Source organism: Paramormyrops kingsleyae, unplaced genomic scaffold (genome assembly GCF_048594095.1).
Source record: "Paramormyrops kingsleyae isolate MSU_618 unplaced genomic scaffold, PKINGS_0.4 ups35, whole genome shotgun sequence".
Lineage (NCBI taxonomy): Eukaryota > Metazoa > Chordata > Actinopteri > Osteoglossiformes > Mormyridae > Paramormyrops > Paramormyrops kingsleyae.
The window spans coordinates 89,339-112,133 of NW_027325973.1; the positions used below are offsets into that span (position 1 = coordinate 89,339).

Below are 22,795 nucleotides of genomic sequence, written 5' to 3' on the forward strand. Positions count from 1 at the left end.
GAGGGGCTGGTGAGGGCTGAGCCGCGCCAGCTCCGTCGGCATCCCGCATGCCGGCGCCCGGCGGGGCGCAATTTGTGGGTATCGCTTCTCGGCCTTTTGGCTAAGATCAAGTGTAGTATCTGTTCTTATCAGTTTAATATCTGATACGTCCCCCATGGAGGGGACCACATATTAAACGGATTTTTGGAACAGGGAGCCGGAAGTGGGGCTTGCCCCGTCCGCTCCACGCATCGACCCGGTATTGCAGTGCTTCCGGGAATGGTGCACTTCTACTGCCCCCTGTTGTCGAAAGGCAGAACTGACTGACTGACTGACTGACTGACTGACTGACTGACTGACTGACTGACTGAGTGAGTGAGTGAGTGACTAATAGACTGAGTGCTGTGAGGGGGGGGGCCCTGTCTGTGCGTGGCCCCCGTTTCCCGCCGTTTTTCTTTTTTTTTTTTTTTTTTTTTTTTTTTTTTTTTAAAGGAAGGTGACACACTGTTTGTGCGGTGGACAGCTGCGCTGAGGTAAGGCATGATGTCATCTTTGCCTTTTGAATTTCCCCTCATGTTTGTTAAAATGATTGCTGTCTTTTGAGAGGACAGGAGGACAGGGAGGAGTCGGGGCCCCGAGGACGGCGGCTGCGACGCCCCTGGGCATTCTACTCCGAGCGGGGGCGTCACGCAGGCCCGGCTAACGGCGACGGGCTTGGCGGCGGCCCCATATCGACTCGGGTCTCTCTTCATCCCGTATAAATCTTTCGCCTTTTACTAAAGATTTCCGTGGAGAGGGATAGCGATGAGTTCATGGTATTTTTGGAGGCTCTGCCCAAGCAGAGCTGCACTGCTGCTGTCAAAGGAAGACTGGGCCCGGCTTAGCGGCTGGCGTTAGGTGCCCGGTGGCGCGGCTGTGGTCTCCCTGGATCACGCGTGGACTCGCCGGGCGACACCTGCCAGAGGGGCTGGTGAGGGCTGAGCCGCGCCAGCTCCGTCGGCATCCCGCATGCCGGCGCCCGGCGGGGCGCAATTTGTGGGTATCGCTTCTCGGCCTTTTGGCTAAGATCAAGTGTAGTATCTGTTCTTATCAGTTTAATATCTGATACGTCCCCCATGGAGGGGACCACATATTAAACGGATTTTTGGAACAGGGAGCCGGAAGTGGGGCTTGCCCCGTCCGCTCCACGCATCGACCCGGTATTGCAGTGCTTCCGGGAATGGTGCACCTCTACTGCCCCCTGTTGTCGAAAGGCAGAACTGACTGACTGACTGACTGACTGACTGACTGACTGACTGACTGACTGACTGAGTGAGTGAGTGAGTGACTAATAGACTGAGTGCTGTGAGGGGGGGGCCCTGTCTGTGCGTGGCCCCCGTTTCCCGCCGTTTTTCTTTTTTTTTTTTTTTTTTTTTTTTTTTTTTTTTAAAGGAAGGTGACACACTGTTTGTGCGGTGGACAGCTGCGCTGAGGTAAGGCATGATGTCATCTTTGCCTTTTGAATTTCCCCTCATGTTTGTTAAAATGATTGCTGTCTTTTGAGAGGACAGGAGGACAGGGAGGAGTCGGGGCCCCGAGGACGGCGGCTGCGACGCCCCTGGGCATTCTACTCCGAGCGGGGGCGTCACGCAGGCCCGGCTAACGGCGACGGGCTTGGCGGCGGCCCCATATCGACTCGGGTCTCTCTTCATCCCGTATAAATCTTTCGCCTTTTACTAAAGATTTCCGTGGAGAGGGATAGCGATGAGTTCATGGTATTTTTGGAGGCTCTGCCCAAGCAGAGCTGCACTGCTGCTGTCAAAGGAAGACTGGGCCCGGCTTAGCGGCTGGCGTTAGGTGCCCGGTGGCGCGGCTGTGGTCTCCCTGGATCACGCGTGGACTCGCCGGGCGACACCTGCCAGAGGGGCTGGTGAGGGCTGAGCCGCGCCAGCTCCGTCGGCATCCCGCATGCCGGCGCCCGGCGGGGCGCAATTTGTGGGTATCGCTTCTCGGCCTTTTGGCTAAGATCAAGTGCTGCTTTTTGGAGGGATTTTTATTGCCAGGTTTTTTAGTGGAGGCAACAGCGAACCTAAAGCGTGACCAGCAGGTGGCTTGACCGCCGCTGCCACGGGGCTAGCTGTTGTCTCCTTTTAGCGCTTTTTTTTATTTTGGGTAGCCCTTGCAAGCCTAAGGTGCAGGTTCGGGTGGCTTGACCGCCGTTCCCGCAGGGTGAGCTTGGGGTTTTATTTCCAGCTTTTATTAGTTTAGGCACCCAGCTAGGACACGTCGACTCCCTGCCCGGCTCCCGAGGACTCTCTTGCCCACCATCGCCAGGATGTCCGGGAGCCCACACAGGACCGTCGTAGTCATCCGGCATACAGCAGCCTTCAAGTGGACTCACCAGGAGGAACCGGAGAGTTTCCCGGAGAGACTGTGCTTCATCCGGGAGGTGCTCTTCGGCCTCCTGGGACTCACCATGGAAGACACTGCCGGGCTGCGCTGAGATGCACGGGGGAGCCGAGAGGGGAGCTGGGAACACCGAGGCTCAGCCCTTCGCCAGTGCCGATGGGGAGTCCACGGCCTCCAGTGCTTCTGTGGAGTCCCCAGGTAAGGGTCCATTGGCCGTGGCTGAAAAGCGCGCAACCTCTCCCTCCAGGTTTGTCCAAAGCAGGAGGAGGAAGAAGGCCCGGAGGAACGAGAACACTGCTTTAGGCCGAGAAGCGATTTCCCCTTTTGAGCAGATGGACTTACTAAGTGTTCTGGTCTCCCCACTTGAGAGACGGTCTTATCCAGTGCAGCAGGACATTGCAAATGAATGTTCTTTTTTAGCCACTGTTGAGTCTGGGGGAGACCTTAGTTTTAATGGGGATATGTCTGAGGATGATAATGTTTTACCTTTTTAAAGATTTTAGATTTTCTGCTATATTTATGGATTTAATACTGTTTTAATGGGTGTTGTAATGTTTTGAGTAGTTTCATATTTTAAGATTTGTATGTTATAAGGTGTCTTGTATTATTATGGCAGTAATATGTTTTTGTTAATTATGCTGTTGGATTAAGTTTGTGGGTATAAATGGGTTTTGATATGTGCTATTTTGATTAGTATTGATGTGGGTTTGTTTTAGTTAGTATGTGGAAAATGTTGGGTTTTTATAGTTTTATGTGTTGTTCTTAGATTGTAAGCAGAAATGTTGAATAAAGATGAATAAAAAAAAAAAAAAAAAAAAAAAAAAAAAAATCTGTTCTTATCAGTTTAATATCTGATACGTCCCCCATGGAGGGGACCACATATTAAACGGATTTTTGGAACAGGGAGCCGGAAGTGGGGCTTGCCCCGTCCGCTCCACGCATCGACCCGGTATTGCAGTGCTTCCGGGAATGGTGCACCTCTACTGCCCCCTGTTGTCGAAAGGCAGAACTGACTGACTGACTGACTGACTGACTGACTGACTGACTGACTGACTGACTGACTGAGTGAGTGAGTGAGTGACTAATAGACTGAGTGCTGTGAGGGGGGGGGCCCTGTCTGTGCGTGGCCCCCGTTTCCCGCCGTTTTTCTTTTTTTCTTTTTTTTTTTTTTTTTTTTTTTTTAAAGGAAGGTGACACACTGTTTGTGCGGTGGACAGCTGCGCTGAGGTAAGGCATGATGTCATCTTTGCCTTTTGAATTTCCCCTCATGTTTGTTAAAATGATTGCTGTCTTTTGAGAGGACAGGAGGACAGGGAGGAGTCGGGGCCCCGAGGACGGCGGCTGCGACGCCCCTGGGCATTCTACTCCGAGCGGGGGCGTCACGCAGGCCCGGCTAACGGCGACGGGCTTGGCGGCGGCCCCATATCGACTCGGGTCTCTCTTCATCCCGTATAAATCTTTCGCCTTTTACTAAAGATTTCCGTGGAGAGGGATAGCGATGAGTTCATGGTATTTTTGGAGGCTCTGCCCAAGCAGAGCTGCACTGCTGCTGTCAAAGGAAGACTGGGCCCGGCTTAGCGGCTGGCGTTAGGTGCCCGGTGGCGCGGCTGTGGTCTCCCTGGATCACGCGTGGACTCGCCGGGCGACACCTGCCAGAGGGGCTGGTGAGGGCTGAGCCGCGCCAGCTCCGTCGGCATCCCGCATGCCGGCGCCCGGCGGGGCGCAATTTGTGGGTATCGCTTCTCGGCCTTTTGGCTAAGATCAAGTGTAGTATCTGTTCTTATCAGTTTAATATCTGATACGTCCCCCATGGAGGGGACCACATATTAAACGGATTTTTGGAACAGGGAGCCGGAAGTGGGGCTTGCCCCGTCCGCTCCACGCATCGACCCGGTATTGCAGTGCTTCCGGGAATGGTGCACTTCTACTGCCCCCTGTTGTCGAAAGGCAGAACTGACTGACTGACTGACTGACTGACTGACTGACTGACTGACTGACTGACTGACTGACTGACTGAGTGAGTGAGTGAGTGACTAATAGACTGAGTGCTGTGAGGGGGGGGGCCCTGTCTGTGCGTGGCCCCCGTTTCCCGCCGTTTTTCTTTTTTTTTTTTTTTTTTTTTTTTTTTTTTTTTAAAGGAAGGTGACACACTGTTTGTGCGGTGGACAGCTGCGCTGAGGTAAGGCATGATGTCATCTTTGCCTTTTGAATTTCCCCTCATGTTTGTTAAAATGATTGCTGTCTTTTGAGAGGACAGGAGGACAGGGAGGAGTCGGGGCCCCGAGGACGGCGGCTGCGACGCCCCTGGGCATTCTACTCCGAGCGGGGGCGTCACGCAGGCCCGGCTAACGGCGACGGGCTTGGCGGCGGCCCCATATCGACTCGGGTCTCTCTTCATCCCGTATAAATCTTTCGCCTTTTACTAAAGATTTCCGTGGAGAGGGATAGCGATGAGTTCATGGTATTTTTGGAGGCTCTGCCCAAGCAGAGCTGCACTGCTGCTGTCAAAGGAAGACTGGGCCCGGCTTAGCGGCTGGCGTTAGGTGCCCGGTGGCGCGGCTGTGGTCTCCCTGGATCACGCGTGGACTCGCCGGGCGACACCTGCCAGAGGGGCTGGTGAGGGCTGAGCCGCGCCAGCTCCGTCGGCATCCCGCATGCCGGCGCCCGGCGGGGCGCAATTTGTGGGTATCGCTTCTCGGCCTTTTGGCTAAGATCAAGTGTAGTATCTGTTCTTATCAGTTTAATATCTGATACGTCCCCCATGGAGGGGACCACATATTAAACGGATTTTTGGAACAGGGAGCCGGAAGTGGGGCTTGCCCCGTCCGCTCCACGCATCGACCCGGTATTGCAGTGCTTCCGGGAATGGTGCACCTCTACTGCCCCCTGTTGTCGAAAGGCAGAACTGACTGACTGACTGACTGACTGACTGACTGACTGACTGACTGACTGAGTGAGTGAGTGAGTGACTAATAGACTGAGTGCTGTGAGGGGGGGGGCCCTGTCTGTGCGTGGCCCCCGTTTCCCGCCGTTTTTCTTTTTTTTTTTTTTTTTTTTTTTTTTTTTTTTAAAGGAAGGTGACACACTGTTTGTGCGGTGGACAGCTGCGCTGAGGTAAGGCATGATGTCATCTTTGCCTTTTGAATTTCCCCTCATGTTTGTTAAAATGATTGCTGTCTTTTGAGAGGACAGGAGGACAGGGAGGAGTCGGGGCCCCGAGGACGGCGGCTGCGACGCCCCTGGGCATTCTACTCCGAGCGGGGGCGTCACGCAGGCCCGGCTAACGGCGACGGGCTTGGCGGCGGCCCCATATCGACTCGGGTCTCTCTTCATCCCGTATAAATCTTTCGCCTTTTACTAAAGATTTCCGTGGAGAGGGATAGCGATGAGTTCATGGTATTTTTGGAGGCTCTGCCCAAGCAGAGCTGCACTGCTGCTGTCAAAGGAAGACTGGGCCCGGCTTAGCGGCTGGCGTTAGGTGCCCGGTGGCGCGGCTGTGGTCTCCCTGGATCACGCGTGGACTCGCCGGGCGACACCTGCCAGAGGGGCTGGTGAGGGCTGAGCCGCGCCAGCTCCGTCGGCATCCCGCATGCCGGCGCCCGGCGGGGCGCAATTTGTGGGTATCGCTTCTCGGCCTTTTGGCTAAGATCAAGTGTAGTATCTGTTCTTATCAGTTTAATATCTGATACGTCCCCCATGGAGGGGACCACATATTAAACGGATTTTTGGAACAGGGAGCCGGAAGTGGGGCTTGCCCCGTCCGCTCCACGCATCGACCCGGTATTGCAGTGCTTCCGGGAATGGTGCACCTCTACTGCCCCCTGTTGTCGAAAGGCAGAACTGACTGACTGACTGACTGACTGACTGACTGACTGACTGACTGACTGACTGACTGACTGAGTGAGTGAGTGAGTGACTAATAGACTGAGTGCTGTGAGGGGGGGGGCCCTGTCTGTGCGTGGCCCCCGTTTCCCGCCGTTTTTCTTTTTTTTTTTTTTTTTTTTTTTTTTTTTAAAGGAAGGTGACACACTGTTTGTGCGGTGGACAGCTGCGCTGAGGTAAGGCATGATGTCATCTTTGCCTTTTGAATTTCCCCTCATGTTTGTTAAAATGATTGCTGTCTTTTGAGAGGACAGGAGGACAGGGAGGAGTCGGGGCCCCGAGGACGGCGGCTGCGACGCCCCTGGGCATTCTACTCCGAGCGGGGGCGTCACGCAGGCCCGGCTAACGGCGACGGGCTTGGCGGCGGCCCCATATCGACTCGGGTCTCTCTTCATCCCGTATAAATCTTTCGCCTTTTACTAAAGATTTCCGTGGAGAGGGATAGCGATGAGTTCATGGTATTTTTGGAGGCTCTGCCCAAGCAGAGCTGCACTGCTGCTGTCAAAGGAAGACTGGGCCCGGCTTAGCGGCTGGCGTTAGGTGCCCGGTGGCGCGGCTGTGGTCTCCCTGGATCACGCGTGGACTCGCCGGGCGACACCTGCCAGAGGGGCTGGTGAGGGCTGAGCCGCGCCAGCTCCGTCGGCATCCCGCATGCCGGCGCCCGGCGGGGCGCAATTTGTGGGTATCGCTTCTCGGCCTTTTGGCTAAGATCAAGTGTAGTATCTGTTCTTATCAGTTTAATATCTGATACGTCCCCCATGGAGGGGACCACATATTAAACGGATTTTTGGAACAGGGAGCCGGAAGTGGGGCTTGCCCCGTCCGCTCCACGCATCGACCCGGTATTGCAGTGCTTCCGGGAATGGTGCACCTCTACTGCCCCCTGTTGTCGAAAGGCAGAACTGACTGACTGACTGACTGACTGACTGACTGAGTGAGTGAGTGAGTGACTAATAGACTGAGTGCTGTGAGGGGGGGGGCCCTGTCTGTGCGTGGCCCCCGTTTCCCGCCGTTTTTCTTTTTTTTTTTTTTTTTTTTTTTTTTTTTTTTTTTAAAGGAAGGTGACACACTGTTTGTGCGGTGGACAGCTGCGCTGAGGTAAGGCATGATGTCATCTTTGCCTTTTGAATTTCCCCTCATGTTTGTTAAAATGATTGCTGTCTTTTGAGAGGACAGGAGGACAGGGAGGAGTCGGGGCCCCGAGGACGGCGGCTGCGACGCCCCTGGGCATTCTACTCCGAGCGGGGGCGTCACGCAGGCCCGGCTAACGGCGACGGGCTTGGCGGCGGCCCCATATCGACTCGGGTCTCTCTTCATCCCGTATAAATCTTTCGCCTTTTACTAAAGATTTCCGTGGAGAGGGATAGCGATGAGTTCATGGTATTTTTGGAGGCTCTGCCCAAGCAGAGCTGCACTGCTGCTGTCAAAGGAAGACTGGGCCCGGCTTAGCGGCTGGCGTTAGGTGCCCGGTGGCGCGGCTGTGGTCTCCCTGGATCACGCGTGGACTCGCCGGGCGACACCTGCCAGAGGGGCTGGTGAGGGCTGAGCCGCGCCAGCTCCGTCGGCATCCCGCATGCCGGCGCCCGGCGGGGCGCAATTTGTGGGTATCGCTTCTCGGCCTTTTGGCTAAGATCAAGTGTAGTATCTGTTCTTATCAGTTTAATATCTGATACGTCCCCCATGGAGGGGACCACATATTAAACGGATTTTTGGAACAGGGAGCCGGAAGTGGGGCTTGCCCCGTCCGCTCCACGCATCGACCCGGTATTGCAGTGCTTCCGGGAATGGTGCACCTCTACTGCCCCCTGTTGTCGAAAGGCAGAACTGACTGACTGACTGACTGACTGACTGACTGACTGACTGAGTGAGTGAGTGAGTGACTAATAGACTGAGTGCTGTGAGGGGGGGGGCCCTGTCTGTGCGTGGCCCCCGTTTCCCGCCGGTTTTCTTTTTTTTTTTTTTTTTTTTTTTTTTTTTTTTAAAGGAAGGTGACACACTGTTTGTGCGGTGGACAGCTGCGCTGAGGTAAGGCATGATGTCATCTTTGCCTTTTGAATTTCCCCTCATGTTTGTTAAAATGATTGCTGTCTTTTGAGAGGACAGGAGGACAGGGAGGAGTCGGGGCCCCGAGGACGGCGGCTGCGACGCCCCTGGGCATTCTACTCCGAGCGGGGGCGTCACGCAGGCCCGGCTAACGGCGACGGGCTTGGCGGCGGCCCCATATCGACTCGGGTCTCTCTTCATCCCGTATAAATCTTTCGCCTTTTACTAAAGATTTCCGTGGAGAGGGATAGCGATGAGTTCATGGTATTTTTGGAGGCTCTGCCCAAGCAGAGCTGCACTGCTGCTGTCAAAGGAAGACTGGGCCCGGCTTAGCGGCTGGCGTTAGGTGCCCGGTGGCGCGGCTGTGGTCTCCCTGGATCACGCGTGGACTCGCCGGGCGACACCTGCCAGAGGGGCTGGTGAGGGCTGAGCCGCGCCAGCTCCGTCGGCATCCCGCATGCCGGCGCCCGGCGGGGCGCAATTTGTGGGTATCGCTTCTCGGCCTTTTGGCTAAGATCAAGTGTAGTATCTGTTCTTATCAGTTTAATATCTGATACGTCCCCCATGGAGGGGACCACATATTAAACGGATTTTTGGAACAGGGAGCCGGAAGTGGGGCTTGCCCCGTCCGCTCCACGCATCGACCCGGTATTGCAGTGCCTCCCTTCTGCCGACAGTGTCACACCTTTGGACATACTCTGGAGGGATGCGCCAACCTGCGCTGCCGCAACTGCCTGGAGCCGGGGCACATGGCCAGGGACTGCAAGGGCCCCCGTCGCTGCATCCACTGCAACGGTGAGGACCATCTGGCTCGTTCCTGCCCCCAACGGAAAACGTCATACGCCGACGCTCTGTTAGGCAGCAGAGCTGTCGGCAAGGAGAGTGGTGGGGGAGCGCAAGCCCCCACGTCCGGGCAGGAACAGTCGGCGGCGGGGGCAGGAGGAGATGCCCTGGCCGAGGTGGAGGAGGCCCCAGCGACAGCGACTGCAATGCAGGAGGGGTCTCCAGTCCTGGCTCCAGGTGTCAGCAGCAGGAGGAGAAAGAGCGGCGCATCCCCCCGGAGGAGGAAGAAGAGCAGAAGGGAGGCACAACCCGACGCATCCAGCCCTCCGGCTGCCACCTTGCCAGCAGTGGCGGCCGGGGACCAAGGCCGAGAGAGTCCCCCCTCCCCGACATTGGGGGCCCCCCATCTGGTGTGGGACTTGGGACAGTCCCCTGCGCCCCCCCAGGAGTACAGCAGTGTGCAGGACAAAGCAAATGAACAGGAGTACCTGGGGGGGCTGGAACTGGGGGGCCTTTTGGGTTTGACTGAGGAGGGGGGGCAGTAATGCGGTATTGTTTTTAATGGCTGGCTTTTATTATTTTAGTGTGTTGTTTGTAATTGTATTTTACCTTTTTAACATTTCATGGCCAATTTTAATATTGTCACCTTGAATGTCAGGGGTTTGAGGAACGTTTTAAAGCGCACATCTGTTTTTAATCAGCTGGCATCTTCTCCCTTCAGCATTTGTTTTCTGCAGGAAGTCCACCTCCGGGACCAGCGGGACGAGGCTCTCTTTTCACGACAATGGAAGAGGGGTAGATCCTACTGGAGCGTAGGTGGTGTCCACTCCTCAGGCGTCGGGATCCTTTTTGGCGACCGCGCCTTTGAAGAAGTAAGATCGTTTACCGTTCTTCAAGGTAGGGTTTTGGGGGTGGACGCCACATGGAGGGGACAGCGCCTCCGGGCCATATGTGTCTACGCTCCAGTGGAGGCCTCGTCCCGTATAACTCTCTTTGAAGAGTTGTCCCCGTTCTGTGTCACAGATCGACACTTGATTTTAGGAGGGGACTTTAACATCTCGTTGGAGGGTAGACAGGATGTCAGCTCTGGGCACTTTCGCCATTTTATTCGTTCCTTTAAACTTGTTGATGGTTTTAAGATATGCAACCCCAGCATGCCGGGCTTCACCTGGCACAATAGTCGCGGAGCCAGCAGTCGCATCGACTATATTTTAGCCTCACCCCCCGTTGTTTTTAAAAAGGTGTCCCTCTCCCCACAGTGGCCCACTGACCACTTGGCAGTGGAGGCCACTGTTTCCATAGACGCCCCTGAATATGGGGGTGGCTATTGGAAAATGAACCTGCAGATCCTGGAGGAGAGCGATTTTAGACACCTTTTTTTAGATCACTTCTCCGAGTGGCAGAAGGACAAGCCTACCTTCCCCTCCGTGGCCGAATGGTGGGAGAGTGTGAAGGACAGGATCCGAACCTTCTCCATGCAGTACAGCAAGCAGCGCAGGATGGAGAAGAAATTCTCCATTCTGCAGCTGGAGAGAAGGTTGCGGGATGAATACGCCGCTCACAACAGCGGGGGCACCATCGACCACGAGCGACTGCTTGATATAAAGGGTGAGCTGAGGCGCCTGCATGCACAGGCTGCCTCGGCTCAAATGCTCCGCGACAGAATGTTCTTTTTGGAAAATAATGAAAAGTGCAATACTCATTTTTTCCAGAGAGCCAGGGAAGCCCGGGAGGAGAAGACCTTCGACTCTCTCCGGGCCTTAAACGGCGAAACGGTAACAATAACATCAGACATGCTGGAGGTTGCTAAATTGTTTTATCACAATCTTTTTAAGGTTAGGGACACGGACCCGGTTGCAGGGGAGCGGTTCCTAGACAACATCTCACCTTGCCTTCCCAGTGACATTCGTGACGGCTTAGAAGCCCCCATCACCTTGGCCGAGCTGACCGCAGTGCTTGGCAAGATGAACCGCCGCAAGGTACCGGGCCTTGATGGGCTCCCGGTGGAATTTTATTCCACTTTTTGGGATGTCCTCGGGCCGGAATTACTGCAGGTTGTAGAGGACGTTCAGCGCCGGGGTTTGCTCACTAGGAGCATGAGGTCAGGGGTTCTTTCTTTGTTGCACAAGAAGGGTGATCGTGCCGACCTTGGCAACTGGAGGCCCCTGACCATGCTTTGTGTAGACACAAAGCTCATCGCAAAGACCCTTACAGAACGCCTGAAGAAGGCCATGGCTCATCTGGTTCACAGCGATCAGACGTGTGGAGTACCGGGTCGATCGGCGACGTGGAACCTCCATCTCATCCGCGACGCCATCGCCTGGGTGGAGGACAGGAACCTCCCTCTCCTGCTGGTCAGCTTGGACCAGGAGAAAGCCTTCGACCGGGTAGATCACCGCTTCCTGTTTCAAGTATTGGGTAAGTTTGGCTTTGGACCCAATTACCTGGGGTGGTTACACACTTTGTATAACGAAGTTGGGAGCCATGTTGTTATCAATGGCTTCCTGAGTGACTTGGTGCCCCAGCTGAGTGGAGTGAGGCAGGGATGTCCCCTCTCCCCCCTCCTCTACGCGCTCTATATAGAGCCACTGGCGTGCGCCATTCGCGCCCACCCCGGGGTCGATGGCCTTCTTATCCCAGGAAGTCGGGGGAAAACTGTTAAACTGACCCAGTACGCAGACGACACCACCCTTTTCGTCTGCTCGGATCAGTCTCTCGGTCATGCCATGAGCCTTGTTCATGCGTTCGGTAGGGCCTCCGGCGCGACGCTCAACCTCAGTAAGTCGGTGGCCAAGTATTTCGGCTGCTGGAAGGCGAGGGAGGGCGTCGCAGGGGGTCTCACCCTCTGTGACGGACCTCTCAAAGTGTTGGGGGTCAACTTCCTTTCGGATGGTGCCGCCCGTTTGAACTGGGAGGAGCGGTTGGCGATCGCCAGGCGGAAGATCGGACTGTGGAAGTCCAGGTCCCTGTCCTTCCAAGGTAAGGTCTTAGCCTTAAAAGTGGATATTCTTCCCACCCTGCTCTACCTTGCACATGTGTACCCTTTGCCCCGCTTCATGCGCAGAGGCCTGACGAGAGACGTTTTCAACCTCGTCTGGGGGGGCAGGTACGAGTACGTGCGTAGGGAAGTGATGTATCTCGGAAAGGACAGTGGGGGGAGGGATGTTATTGACTTTCCTCTCTAGCTTGACTGCCTGTTCTTCTCGCAGCTCTGCACGCGCCTGGCAGCTCCCCTCGAGCACCCCCATCAGCACTTTGTGCGTCTGTGGCTGGCTCTCCCCATGAGACGCCTGGTGGCGTCGTGGACCAACCTCGGCCCCAAGGCTGAGACCCTGCCGGCCCACTACAGCCACGCTGTCAAGTGGAGTAAGTTTATTCCGGCAGGTGTCAAGACAGAGGCCTTGACCAAGCATAGAGCGCTTTATAGGGCTTTGCTTGGTCATAGGGAGACTCGGGCCATGCTGGGCCTGGAGGAAGGCACATGGGCGAGAATCCAGCCTAAGGGTTTGGATCATAGGCTGCAGGACCTGAACTGGCAGTGCCTTCATGGTAAGCTGCCAGTCAGGGACGTCTTACATAGGCATAAGCTGACCAGACACCCCCGCTGCCCCAGGCCCGAGTGCAGCGAGGATGAGACCATCAGGCACGTGTTTTGGGACTGTGGGCATGCACAGAGAGTTTGGGGGTTGGTAGCGGGCCTGTGTGGACGTGTGGACCCGCAGCCCGGTCTGACCTACGACAAGGTGTTGAAGGGGTGGGACCCCAAGCTCCATAACCCCTTCGGCCCCTGGATGTGGCTGCTGGTCAGCATTACCAAGCGAGAGCTGTGGAATGCCAGGACCGCGCTCATCCGCAGAGGGGTTCATCTGGAGGCACAAGGGGTGTTCCGTAAAATCCGGGCCGACTTGGGTTTCAGGATGGAGACTGACGTCATCCAGCGGGGCTATCACGAGGCCAAGGAGAGGTGGAAGGGCCTCTTTTGGCTTTAGCCCCGTTTCGTTTAGGTGGTGACGCTCCATTCTACAGGGTGGACATGACGCACCTTTCTGGAGCACACAGAAGGTACTTTGGGTTTTAGGTGAGTGTGCTTTGTTTTTTTTGTGCGTGTGTTGTATTTTAAATACTTTTTAATAATTGCATGTACAGAATTTATTGTGCACTACTGGTTGATCACTTTTAGCACGTATTTATTAATATTAACATTATCTATTAACATTTTAATCTATTTGGTGTGCTTTGTTTCTGTGATTAACCGTATTTTATGCCCGAAGTCTCAGATTTTATGTGTGTGGATGGTGTATAACCCTGTTTTAACCCGACCCTTGTGTTTGAAATTTGTGGTCTGTGGGTCTGTTCCTCTTTTAAGGTTTTAACCTTTTAATGGCTTGCATTTGAGGTGACATTTTATTTGTAGAAATGGCCAGATGAATGTAATTAAAGGGTAAATGTGTGTAATTTTAATTGTTGATTTTATTACTGTTTTGATTATTTTATGGTATATAGTTCTGCATAATTTGTTTGTTTAATACTGTTTTAATATGTCTTATTATTATGATTCTATTGAATTGCCATTGATGTGTATTATGTTAAAAATTTCAACCTTTTACATTGTTGTAATATTTGTTTATGATGTATGCTGGAAAGGTTGTTTTAATATGCATGGATGACGATGCCAATTTTAAAAGTGTAGGTTTGATGTTTATATGTTTTGATCAGGTGTGTTGATTTAAATGATGTGCAGAACTGTTTAATAAAGTATGGAAAAAAAAAAAAATCTGTTCTTATCAGTTGCAAGATAACTCTGTCCACCGACGAGAGTTACTCCAAGGTCCTGGAGCGGAGCAAGGAGAGGGCTCAGTACCCTCTCCTGGGTCAGTATACCATCGAGCCGCTGTGGTGGCCCGACAAGCGAGTGATAACTGTACATTGTTTTAATCCTCATATCACCGCCGAGGCCGTCCGCCAGTTCCTCAACAAGTATGTGGACCTTCTTCCTGGCCACAAGGATATTCGGGATGAGCTGGGGATCTGGACTGGACGACGCCAGTTCCAGGCCCGCCTGCGCCCGGACGCTAATGGCGCGGGCGGTTTTAGTCATCCCCCAGCCTATTTTAATCTACAGGGCAATAAGGCTTACTTGTTTTATTCCGGACAGCCTCCCTTCTGCCGACAGTGTCACAGCTTCGGACACACTCTGGAGGGATGCGCCAACCTGCGCTGCCGTAACTGCCTGGAGCCGGGGCACATGGCCAGGGACTGCAAGGGCCCCCGTCGCTGCATCCACTGCAACGGTGAGGACCATCTGGCTCGTTCCTGCCCCCAACGGAAAACGTCATACGCCGACGCTCTGTTAGGCAGCAGAGCTGTCGGCAAGGAGAGTGGTGGGGGAGCGCTAGCCCCCACATTAGGGCAGGAACAGCCGGCGGCGGGGGCAGGAGGAGAAGCCCTGGCCGAGGTGGAGGAGGCCCCAGGGACAGTGACAGCGATGCAGGAGGGGTCTCCAGTCCTGGCTCCGGGCGTCAGCAGCAGGAGGAGGAAGAGCGGCGCATCCCCCCGGAGGAGGAAGAAGAGCAGAAGGGAGGTACAACCCGACGCGTCCAGCCCTCCGGCTGCCACTTTGTCAGCAGTGGCGGCCGGGGACCAAGGCCGAGAGAGTCCCCCCTCCCCGACGGTGGGGGCCCCCCATCCGGTGTGGGACTTGGGACAGTCCCCTGCGCCCCCCCAGGAGTACAGTAGTGTGCAGGATAAAGCCAATGAACAGGAGTACCTGGGGGGGCTGGAACTGGGGGGCCTTTTGGGTTTGACTGAGGAGGGGGGGCAGTAATGCGGTATTGTTTTTAATGGCTGGCTTTTATTATTTTATTGTGTTGTTTTTAATTGTATTTTACCTTTTTAACATTTCATGGCCAATTTTAATATTGTCACCTTGAATGTCAGGGGTTTGAGGAACGTTTTAAAGCGCACATCTGTTTTTAATCAGCTGGCATCTTCTCCCTTCAGCATTTGTTTTCTGCAGGAAGTCCACCTCCGGGACCAGCGGGACGAGGCTCTCTTTTCACGACAATGGAAGAGGGGTAGATCCTACTGGAGCGTAGGTGGTGTCCACTCCTCAGGCGTCGGGATCCTTTTTGGCGACCGCGCCTTTGAAGAAGTAAGATCGTTTACCGTTCTTCAAGGTAGGGTTTTGGGAGTGGACGCCACATGGAGGGGACAGCGCCTCCGGGCCATATGTGTCTACGCTCCAGTGGAGGCCTCGTCCCGTATAACTCTCTTTGAAGAGTTGTCCCCGTTTTGTGTCACAGATCGACACTTGATTTTAGGAGGGGACTTTAACATCTCGTTGGAGGGTAGACAGGATGTCAGCTCTGGGCACTTTCGCCATTTTATTCGTTCCTTTAAACTTGTTGATGGTTTTAAGACATGCAACCCCAGCATGCCGGGCTTCACCTGGCATAATAGTCGCGGAGCCAGCAGTCGCATCGACTACATTTTAGCTTCACCCCCCGTTGTTTTTAAAAAGGTGTCCCTCTCCCCACAGTGGCCCACTGACCACTTGGCAGTGGAGGCCACTGTTTCCATAGACGCCCCTGAATATGGGGGCGGCTATTGGAAAATGAACCTGCAGATCCTGGAGGAGAGCGATTTTAGACACCTTTTTTTAGATCACTTCTCCGAGTGGCAGAAGGACAAGCCTACCTTCCCCTCCGTGGCTGAATGGTGGGAGAGTGTGAAGGATAGGATCCGAACCTTCTCCATGCAGTACAGCAAGCAGCGCAGGATGGAGAAGAAATTCTCCATTCTGCAGCTGGAGAGAAGGTTGCGGGATGAATACGCCGCTCACAACAACGGGGGCGCCATCGATCACGAGCGACTGCTTGGCATAAAGGGTGAGCTGAGGCGCCTGCATGAACAGGCTGCCTCGGCCCTAATGCTCCGCGACAAAATGTGCCTGTTGGAAAACAATGAAAAGTGCAACGCCTTTTTTTTCCAGAGAGCCAGGGAAGCCCGGGAGGAGAAGAGCTTTGTCTCTCTCCGTGCCTCAAATAGCAACAAGGTGACTACAACATCAGACATGCTGGAGGTTGCCAAATTGTTTTATTGTGATCTTTTTAAGGTTAGGGACACGGACCCGGTTGTAGGGGAGCGGTTCCTAGACAACATTTTACCTTGCCTTCCCAGTGACATTCGTGACGGCTTAGAAGCCCCCATCACCTTGGCCGAGCTGACCGCAGTGCTTGGCAAGATGAACCGCCGCAAGGTACCGGGCCTTGATGGGCTCCCGGTGGAATTTTATTCCACCTTTTGGGATGTCCTCGGGCCGGAATTACTGCAGGTTGTAGAGGACGTTCAGCGCCGGGGTTTGCTCACTAGGAGCATGAGGTCAGGGGTTCTTTCTTTGTTGCACAAGAAGGGCGATCGTGCCGACCTTGGCAACTGGAGGCCCCTGACCATGCTTTGTGTAGACACAAAGCTCATTGCAAAGACCCTTACAGAACGCCTGAAGAAGGCCATGGCTCATCTGGTTCACAGCGATCAGACGTGTGGAGTACCGGGTCGATCGGCGACGTGGAATCTCCATCTCATCCGCGACGCCATCGCCTGGGTGGAGGACAGGAACCTCCCTCTCCTGCTGGTCAGCTTGGACCAGGAGAAAGCCTTTGACCGGGTAGATCACCGCTTCCTGTTTCAAGTATTGGGTAAGTTTGGCTTTGGACCCAATTATCTGGGGTGGTTACACACTTTGTATAACGAAGTTGGAAGCCATGTTGTTATCAATGGCTTCCTGAGTGACTTGGTGCCCCAGCTGAGTGGAGTGAGGCAGGGATGTCCCCTCTCCCCCCTCCTCTACGCGCTCTATATAGAGCCACTGGCGTGCGCCATTCGCGCCCACCCCGGGGTCGATGGCCTTCTTATCCCAGGAAGCCGGGGGAAATCTGTTAGGCTGACCCAGTACGCGGACGACACCACCCTTTTCGTCTGCTCTGATCAGTCTCTCGGTCATGCCATGAGCCTTGTTCATGCGTTCGGTAGGGCCTCCGGCGCGACGCTCAACCTCAGTAAGTCGGTGGCCAAGTATTTCGGCAGCTGGAAGGCGAGGGAGGACGTCGCAGGGGGTCTCACCCTCTGTGACGGACCTCTCAAAGTGTTGGGGGTCAACTTCCTTTCGGATGGTGCCGCCCGTTTGAACTGGGAGGAGCGGTTGGCGATCGCCAGGCGGAAGATCGGACTGTGGAAGTCCAGGTCCCTGTCCTTCCAAGGTAAGGTCTTAGCCTTAAAAGCGGATATTCTTCCCACCCTGCTCTACCTTGCACATGTGTACCCTTTGCCCCGCTTCATGCGCAGAGGCCTGACGAAGGACGTTTTCAACCTCGTCTGGGGGGGCAGGTATGAGTACGTGCGTAGGGAAGTGATGTATCTCGGAAAGGACAGTGGGGGGAGGGATGTTATTGACTTTCCTCTCAAGCTTGACTGCCTGTTCTTCTCGCAGCTCTGCGCGCGCCTGGCAGCTCCCCTCGAGCACCCCCATCAGCACTTTGTGCGTCTGTGGCTGGCTCTCCCCATGAGACGTCTGGTGGCGTCGTGGACCAACCTCGGCCCCAAGGCTGAGACCCTGCCGGCCCACTACAGCCACGCTGTCAAGTGGAGTAAGTCTTTTCCGGCAGGTGTCAAGACAGAGGCCTTGACCAAGCATAGAGCGCTTTACAGTGCTTTGCTTGGTCATAGGGATACTCGGGCCATGTTGGGCCTGGAGGAAGGCACATGGGCGAGAATCCAGCCTAAGGGTTTGGATCACAGGCTGCAGGACCTGAACTGGCAGTGCCTTCATGGTAAGCTGCCAGTCAGGGACGTCTTACATAGGCATAAGCTGACCAGACACCCCCGCTGCCCCAGGCCCGAGTGCAGCGAGGATGAGACCATCAGGCACGTGTTTTGGGACTGTGGGCATGCACAGAGAGTTTGGGGGTTGGTAGCGGGCCTGTGTGGACGTGTGGACCTGCAGCCCGGTCTGACCTACGACAAGGTGTTGAAGGGGTGGGACCCCAACCTCCATAACCCCTTCGGCCCCTGGATGTGGCTGCTGGTCAGCATTACCAAGCGAGAGCTGTGGAATGCCAGGACCGCGCTCATCCGCAGAGGGGTTCATCTGGAGGCACAAGGGGTATTCCGTAAAATCCGGGCCGACTTGGGTTTCAGGATGGAGACTGACGTCATCCAGCGGGGCTATCACGAGGCCAAGGAGAGGTGGAAGGGCCTCTTTTGGCTTTAGCCCCGTGTTGTTTAGGTGGTGACGCTCCATTCTACAGGGTGGACATGACGCACCTTTCTGGAGCACACAGAAGGTACTTTGGGTTTTAGGTAAGTGTGCTTGGTTTTTGTGCGTGTGTTGTATTTTAAATATTTATTTATTTATTTATTTTATTTTTTTTTTTTAATAATTGCATGTACAGAACTTATTGTGCACTACTGGTTGATCACTTTTAGCACGTGTTTATTAATATTAACATTATTTATTAACATTTTAACTTGTTTGATGTGCTTTGTGTTTGTGATTAACCGTATTTTATGCCCGAAGTCACAGATTTTATGTGTGTGAGGATGGTATATAACCCTGTTTTAACCCGACCCTTGTGTTTGAAGTTTGAGGTCTGCGGGTCTGTTCCTCTTTTAAGGTTTTAACTTTTTAATGACTTGCATTTGAGGTGACATTTTATTTGTATAAATGGCCATATCAATGTAATTAAAGGTTATTTGTTTGTAATTTTAATTGTTGATTGTATTGTTTATATATAGTTCTGCATATTTTGCTTGTTTAATTCTATTTTAATATATATTATTAATGTTTGGTTGTACAGGCATTGATGTGTATAACTTGGAAAATTTCAACCTTTTACATTGTTGTTATGTTGCTTTATGATGAGTACTGTTTTTGCAGGAAGAGGTTGTTTTAATATTCCGTGTTGACAATGCCATGTTTTAAAAGTGTGGTTTTTATTCAATGTCTTAAATTGCTTGTGTTAATGTGTGTGCAGAACTGTTAAATAAAGTATTGGAAAAAAAAAAAATCTGTTCTTATCAGTTTAATATCTGATACGTCCCCCATGGAGGGGACCACATATTAAACGGATTTTTGGAACAGGGAGCCGGAAGTGGGGCTTGCCCCGTCCGCTCCACGCATCGACCCGGTATTGCAGTGCTTCCGGGAATGGTGCACCTCTACTGCCCCCTGTTGTCGAAAGGCAGAACTGACTGACTGACTGACTGACTGACTGACTGACTGACTGACTGACTGACTGACTGACTGAGTGAGTGAGTGAGTGACTAATAGACTGAGTGCTGTGAGGGGGGGGGCCCTGTCTGTGCGTGGCCCCCGTTTCCCGCCGTTTTTCTTTTTTTTTTTTTTTTTTTTTTTTTTTTTTTTAAAGGAAGGTGACACACTGTTTGTGCGGTGGACAGCTGCGCTGAGGTAAGGCATGATGTCATCTTTGCCTTTTGAATTTCCCCTCATGTTTGTTAAAATGATTGCTGTCTTTTGAGAGGACAGGAGGACAGGGAGGAGTCGGGGCCCCGAGGACGGCGGCTGCGACGCCCCTGGGCATTCTACTCCGAGCGGGGGCGTCACGCAGGCCCGGCTAACGGCGACGGGCTTGGCGGCGGCCCCATATCGACTCGGGTCTCTCTTCATCCCGTATAAATCTTTCGCCTTTTACTAAAGATTTCCGTGGAGAGGGATAGCGATGAGTTCATGGTATTTTTGGAGGCTCTGCCCAAGCAGAGCTGCACTGCTGCTGTCAAAGGAAGACTGGGCCCGGCTTAGCGGCTGGCGTTAGGTGCCCGGTGGCGCGGCTGTGGTCTCCCTGGATCACGCGTGGACTCGCCGGGCGACACCTGCCAGAGGGGCTGGTGAGGGCTGAGCCGCGCCAGCTCCGTCGGCATCCCGCATGCCGGCGCCCGGCGGGGCGCAATTTGTGGGTATCGCTTCTCGGCCTTTTGGCTAAGATCAAGTGTAGTATCTGTTCTTATCAGTTTAATATCTGATACGTCCCCCATGGAGGGGACCACATATTAAACGGATTTTTGGAACAGGGAGCCGGAAGTGGGGCTTGCCCCGTCCGCTCCACGCATCGACCCGGTATTGCAGTGCTTCCGGGAATGGTGCACCTCTACTGCCCCCTGTTGTCGAAAGGCAGAACTGACTGACTGACTGACTGACTGACTGACTGACTGACTGACTGACTGACTGACTGACTGAGTGAGTGAGTGAGTGACTAATAGACTGAGTGCTGTGAGGGGGGGGGCCCTGTCTGTGCGTGGCCCCCGTTTCCCGCCGTTTTTCTTTTTTTTTTTTTTTTTTTTTTTTTTTTTTTTTAAAGGAAGGTGACACACTGTTTGTGCGGTGGACAGCTGCGCTGAGGTAAGGCATGATGTCATCTTTGCCTTTTGAATTTCCCCTCATGTTTGTTAAAATGATTGCTGTCTTTTGAGAGGACAGGAGGACAGGGAGGAGTCGGGGCCCCGAGGACGGCGGCTGCGACGCCCCTGGGCATTCTACTCCGAGCGGGGGCGTCACGCAGGCCCGGCTAACGGCGACGGGCTTGGCGGCGGCCCCATATCGACTCGGGTCTCTCTTCATCCCGTATAAATCTTTCGCCTTTTACTAAAGATTTCCGTGGAGAGGGATAGCGATGAGTTCATGGTATTTTTGGAGGCTCTGCCCAAGCAGAGCTGCACTGCTGCTGTCAAAGGAAGACTGGGCCCGGCTTAGCGGCTGGCGTTAGGTGCCCGGTGGCGCGGCTGTGGTCTCCCTGGATCACGCGTGGACTCGCCGGGCGACACCTGCCAGAGGGGCTGGTGAGGGCTGAGCCGCGCCAGCTCCGTCGGCATCCCGCATGCCGGCGCCCGGCGGGGCGCAATTTGTGGGTATCGCTTCTCGGCCTTTTGGCTAAGATCAAGTGTAGTATCTGTTCTTATCAGTTTAATATCTGATACGTCCCCCATGGAGGGGACCACATATTAAACGGATTTTTGGAACAGGGAGCCGGAAGTGGGGCTTGCCCCGTCCGCTCCACGCATCGACCCGGTATTGCAGTGCTTCCGGGAATGGTGCACCTCTACTGCCCCCTGTTGTCGAAAGGCAGAACTGACTGACTGACTGACTGACTGACTGACTGACTGACTGACTGACTGACTGACTGACTGAGTGAGTGACTAATAGACTGAGTGCTGTGAGGGGGGGGGCCCTGTCTGTGCGTGGCCCCCGTTTCCCGCCGTTTTTCTTTTTTTTTTTTTTTTTTTTTTTTTTTTTTTTTTTTTTTTTTTAAAGGAAGGTGACACACTGTTTGTGCGGTGGACAGCTGCGCTGAGGTAAGGCATGATGTCATCTTTGCCTTTTGAATTTCCCCTCATGTTTGTTAAAATGATTGCTGTCTTTTGAGAGGACAGGAGGACAGGGAGGAGTCGGGGCCCCGAGGACGGCGGCTGCGACGCCCCTGGGCATTCTACTCCGAGCGGGGGCGTCACGCAGGCCCGGCTAACGGCGACGGGCTTGGCGGCGGCCCCATATCGACTCGGGTCTCTCTTCATCCCGTATAAATCTTTCGCCTTTTACTAAAGATTTCCGTGGAGAGGGATAGCGATGAGTTCATGGTATTTTTGGAGGCTCTGCCCAAGCAGAGCTGCACTGCTGCTGTCAAAGGAAGACTGGGCCCGGCTTAGCGGCTGGCGTTAGGTGCCCGGTGGCGCGGCTGTGGTCTCCCTGGATCACGCGTGGACTCGCCGGGCGACACCTGCCAGAGGGGCTGGTGAGGGCTGAGCCGCGCCAGCTCCGTCGGCATCCCGCATGCCGGCGCCCGGCGGGGCGCAATTTGTGGGTATCGCTTCTCGGCCTTTTGGCTAAGATCAAGTGTAGTATCTGTTCTTATCAGTTTAATATCTGATACGTCCCCCATGGAGGGGACCACATATTAAACGGATTTTTGGAACAGGGAGCCGGAAGTGGGGCTTGCCCCGTCCGCTCCACGCATCGACCCGGTATTGCAGTGCTTCCGGGAATGGTGCACCTCTACTGCCCCCTGTTGTCGAAAGGCAGAACTGACTGACTGACTGACTGACTGACTGACTGACTGACTGAGTGAGTGAGTGAGTGACTAATAGACTGAGTGCTGTGAGGGGGGGGGCCCTGTCTGTGCGTGGCCCCCGTTTCCCGCCGTTTTTCTTTTTTTTTTTTTTTTTTTTTTTTTTTTTTTTTAAAGGAAGGTGACACACTGTTTGTGCGGTGGACAGCTGCGCTGAGGTAAGGCATGATGTCATCTTTGCCTTTTGAATTTCCCCTCATGTTTGTTAAAATGATTGCTGTCTTTTGAGAGGACAGGAGGACAGGGAGGAGTCGGGGCCCCGAGGACGGCGGCTGCGACGCCCCTGGGCATTCTACTCCGAGCGGGGGCGTCACGCAGGCCCGGCTAACGGCGACGGGCTTGGCGGCGGCCCCATATCGACTCGGGTCTCTCTTCATCCCGTATAAATCTTTCGCCTTTTACTAAAGATTTCCGTGGAGAGGGATAGCGATGAGTTCATGGTATTTTTGGAGGCTCTGCCCAAGCAGAGCTGCACTGCTGCTGTCAAAGGAAGACTGGGCCCGGCTTAGCGGCTGGCGTTAGGTGCCCGGTGGCGCGGCTGTGGTCTCCCTGGATCACGCGTGGACTCGCCGGGCGACACCTGCCAG

The 22,795-nt window shown here is 54.1% G+C and overlaps 23 non-coding genes and 2 pseudogenes across 23 annotated transcripts; all 25 read left to right on the forward strand.

The window, feature by feature from the left end:
* Window positions 1–80: 80 nt before the first annotated feature.
* Window positions 81–272, forward strand: LOC140585974 (U2 spliceosomal RNA). The gene has a single exon (XR_011987911.1). It is a non-coding gene; the product is annotated as a U2 spliceosomal RNA (small nuclear RNA).
* Window positions 273–711: 439 nt separating this feature from the next.
* LOC140586158 (U5 spliceosomal RNA) lies at window positions 712–825 on the forward strand. Its single transcript, XR_011988022.1, has one exon. It is a non-coding gene; the product is annotated as a U5 spliceosomal RNA (small nuclear RNA).
* A 195-nt stretch (window positions 826–1,020) lies between these two features.
* On the forward strand, window positions 1,021–1,212 carry LOC140585671 (U2 spliceosomal RNA). The gene has a single exon (XR_011987609.1). It is a non-coding gene; the product is annotated as a U2 spliceosomal RNA (small nuclear RNA).
* Window positions 1,213–1,650: 438 nt separating this feature from the next.
* On the forward strand, window positions 1,651–1,764 carry LOC140586159 (U5 spliceosomal RNA). The gene has a single exon (XR_011988023.1). It is a non-coding gene; the product is annotated as a U5 spliceosomal RNA (small nuclear RNA).
* A 1,346-nt stretch (window positions 1,765–3,110) lies between these two features.
* Window positions 3,111–3,350, forward strand: LOC140586071 (U2 spliceosomal RNA; annotated as a pseudogene).
* Window positions 3,351–3,793: 443 nt separating this feature from the next.
* LOC140586160 (U5 spliceosomal RNA) lies at window positions 3,794–3,907 on the forward strand. Its single transcript, XR_011988024.1, has one exon. It is a non-coding gene; the product is annotated as a U5 spliceosomal RNA (small nuclear RNA).
* Window positions 3,908–4,102: 195 nt separating this feature from the next.
* LOC140585975 (U2 spliceosomal RNA) lies at window positions 4,103–4,294 on the forward strand. The gene has a single exon (XR_011987912.1). It is a non-coding gene; the product is annotated as a U2 spliceosomal RNA (small nuclear RNA).
* Window positions 4,295–4,745: 451 nt separating this feature from the next.
* Window positions 4,746–4,859, forward strand: LOC140586161 (U5 spliceosomal RNA). Its single transcript, XR_011988025.1, has one exon. It is a non-coding gene; the product is annotated as a U5 spliceosomal RNA (small nuclear RNA).
* A 195-nt stretch (window positions 4,860–5,054) lies between these two features.
* LOC140585682 (U2 spliceosomal RNA) lies at window positions 5,055–5,246 on the forward strand. Its single transcript, XR_011987620.1, has one exon. It is a non-coding gene; the product is annotated as a U2 spliceosomal RNA (small nuclear RNA).
* A 434-nt stretch (window positions 5,247–5,680) lies between these two features.
* Window positions 5,681–5,794, forward strand: LOC140586163 (U5 spliceosomal RNA). Its single transcript, XR_011988027.1, has one exon. It is a non-coding gene; the product is annotated as a U5 spliceosomal RNA (small nuclear RNA).
* A 195-nt stretch (window positions 5,795–5,989) lies between these two features.
* On the forward strand, window positions 5,990–6,181 carry LOC140585694 (U2 spliceosomal RNA). Its single transcript, XR_011987632.1, has one exon. It is a non-coding gene; the product is annotated as a U2 spliceosomal RNA (small nuclear RNA).
* Window positions 6,182–6,624: 443 nt separating this feature from the next.
* Window positions 6,625–6,738, forward strand: LOC140586164 (U5 spliceosomal RNA). Its single transcript, XR_011988028.1, has one exon. It is a non-coding gene; the product is annotated as a U5 spliceosomal RNA (small nuclear RNA).
* Window positions 6,739–6,933: 195 nt separating this feature from the next.
* Window positions 6,934–7,125, forward strand: LOC140585705 (U2 spliceosomal RNA). The gene has a single exon (XR_011987643.1). It is a non-coding gene; the product is annotated as a U2 spliceosomal RNA (small nuclear RNA).
* A 421-nt stretch (window positions 7,126–7,546) lies between these two features.
* LOC140586165 (U5 spliceosomal RNA) lies at window positions 7,547–7,660 on the forward strand. Its single transcript, XR_011988029.1, has one exon. It is a non-coding gene; the product is annotated as a U5 spliceosomal RNA (small nuclear RNA).
* A 195-nt stretch (window positions 7,661–7,855) lies between these two features.
* Window positions 7,856–8,047, forward strand: LOC140585716 (U2 spliceosomal RNA). The gene has a single exon (XR_011987654.1). It is a non-coding gene; the product is annotated as a U2 spliceosomal RNA (small nuclear RNA).
* Window positions 8,048–8,473: 426 nt separating this feature from the next.
* LOC140586166 (U5 spliceosomal RNA) lies at window positions 8,474–8,587 on the forward strand. Its single transcript, XR_011988030.1, has one exon. It is a non-coding gene; the product is annotated as a U5 spliceosomal RNA (small nuclear RNA).
* Window positions 8,588–8,782: 195 nt separating this feature from the next.
* On the forward strand, window positions 8,783–8,979 carry LOC140585988 (U2 spliceosomal RNA). Its single transcript, XR_011987924.1, has one exon. It is a non-coding gene; the product is annotated as a U2 spliceosomal RNA (small nuclear RNA).
* Window positions 8,980–19,081: 10,102 nt separating this feature from the next.
* LOC140586027 (U2 spliceosomal RNA) lies at window positions 19,082–19,293 on the forward strand (annotated as a pseudogene).
* A 446-nt stretch (window positions 19,294–19,739) lies between these two features.
* Window positions 19,740–19,853, forward strand: LOC140586167 (U5 spliceosomal RNA). The gene has a single exon (XR_011988031.1). It is a non-coding gene; the product is annotated as a U5 spliceosomal RNA (small nuclear RNA).
* A 195-nt stretch (window positions 19,854–20,048) lies between these two features.
* On the forward strand, window positions 20,049–20,240 carry LOC140585727 (U2 spliceosomal RNA). Its single transcript, XR_011987665.1, has one exon. It is a non-coding gene; the product is annotated as a U2 spliceosomal RNA (small nuclear RNA).
* A 447-nt stretch (window positions 20,241–20,687) lies between these two features.
* LOC140586168 (U5 spliceosomal RNA) lies at window positions 20,688–20,801 on the forward strand. Its single transcript, XR_011988032.1, has one exon. It is a non-coding gene; the product is annotated as a U5 spliceosomal RNA (small nuclear RNA).
* Window positions 20,802–20,996: 195 nt separating this feature from the next.
* LOC140585738 (U2 spliceosomal RNA) lies at window positions 20,997–21,188 on the forward strand. Its single transcript, XR_011987676.1, has one exon. It is a non-coding gene; the product is annotated as a U2 spliceosomal RNA (small nuclear RNA).
* A 449-nt stretch (window positions 21,189–21,637) lies between these two features.
* On the forward strand, window positions 21,638–21,751 carry LOC140586169 (U5 spliceosomal RNA). The gene has a single exon (XR_011988033.1). It is a non-coding gene; the product is annotated as a U5 spliceosomal RNA (small nuclear RNA).
* Window positions 21,752–21,946: 195 nt separating this feature from the next.
* Window positions 21,947–22,138, forward strand: LOC140585749 (U2 spliceosomal RNA). The gene has a single exon (XR_011987687.1). It is a non-coding gene; the product is annotated as a U2 spliceosomal RNA (small nuclear RNA).
* Window positions 22,139–22,565: 427 nt separating this feature from the next.
* LOC140586170 (U5 spliceosomal RNA) lies at window positions 22,566–22,679 on the forward strand. The gene has a single exon (XR_011988034.1). It is a non-coding gene; the product is annotated as a U5 spliceosomal RNA (small nuclear RNA).
* Window positions 22,680–22,795: the final 116 nt, after the last annotated feature.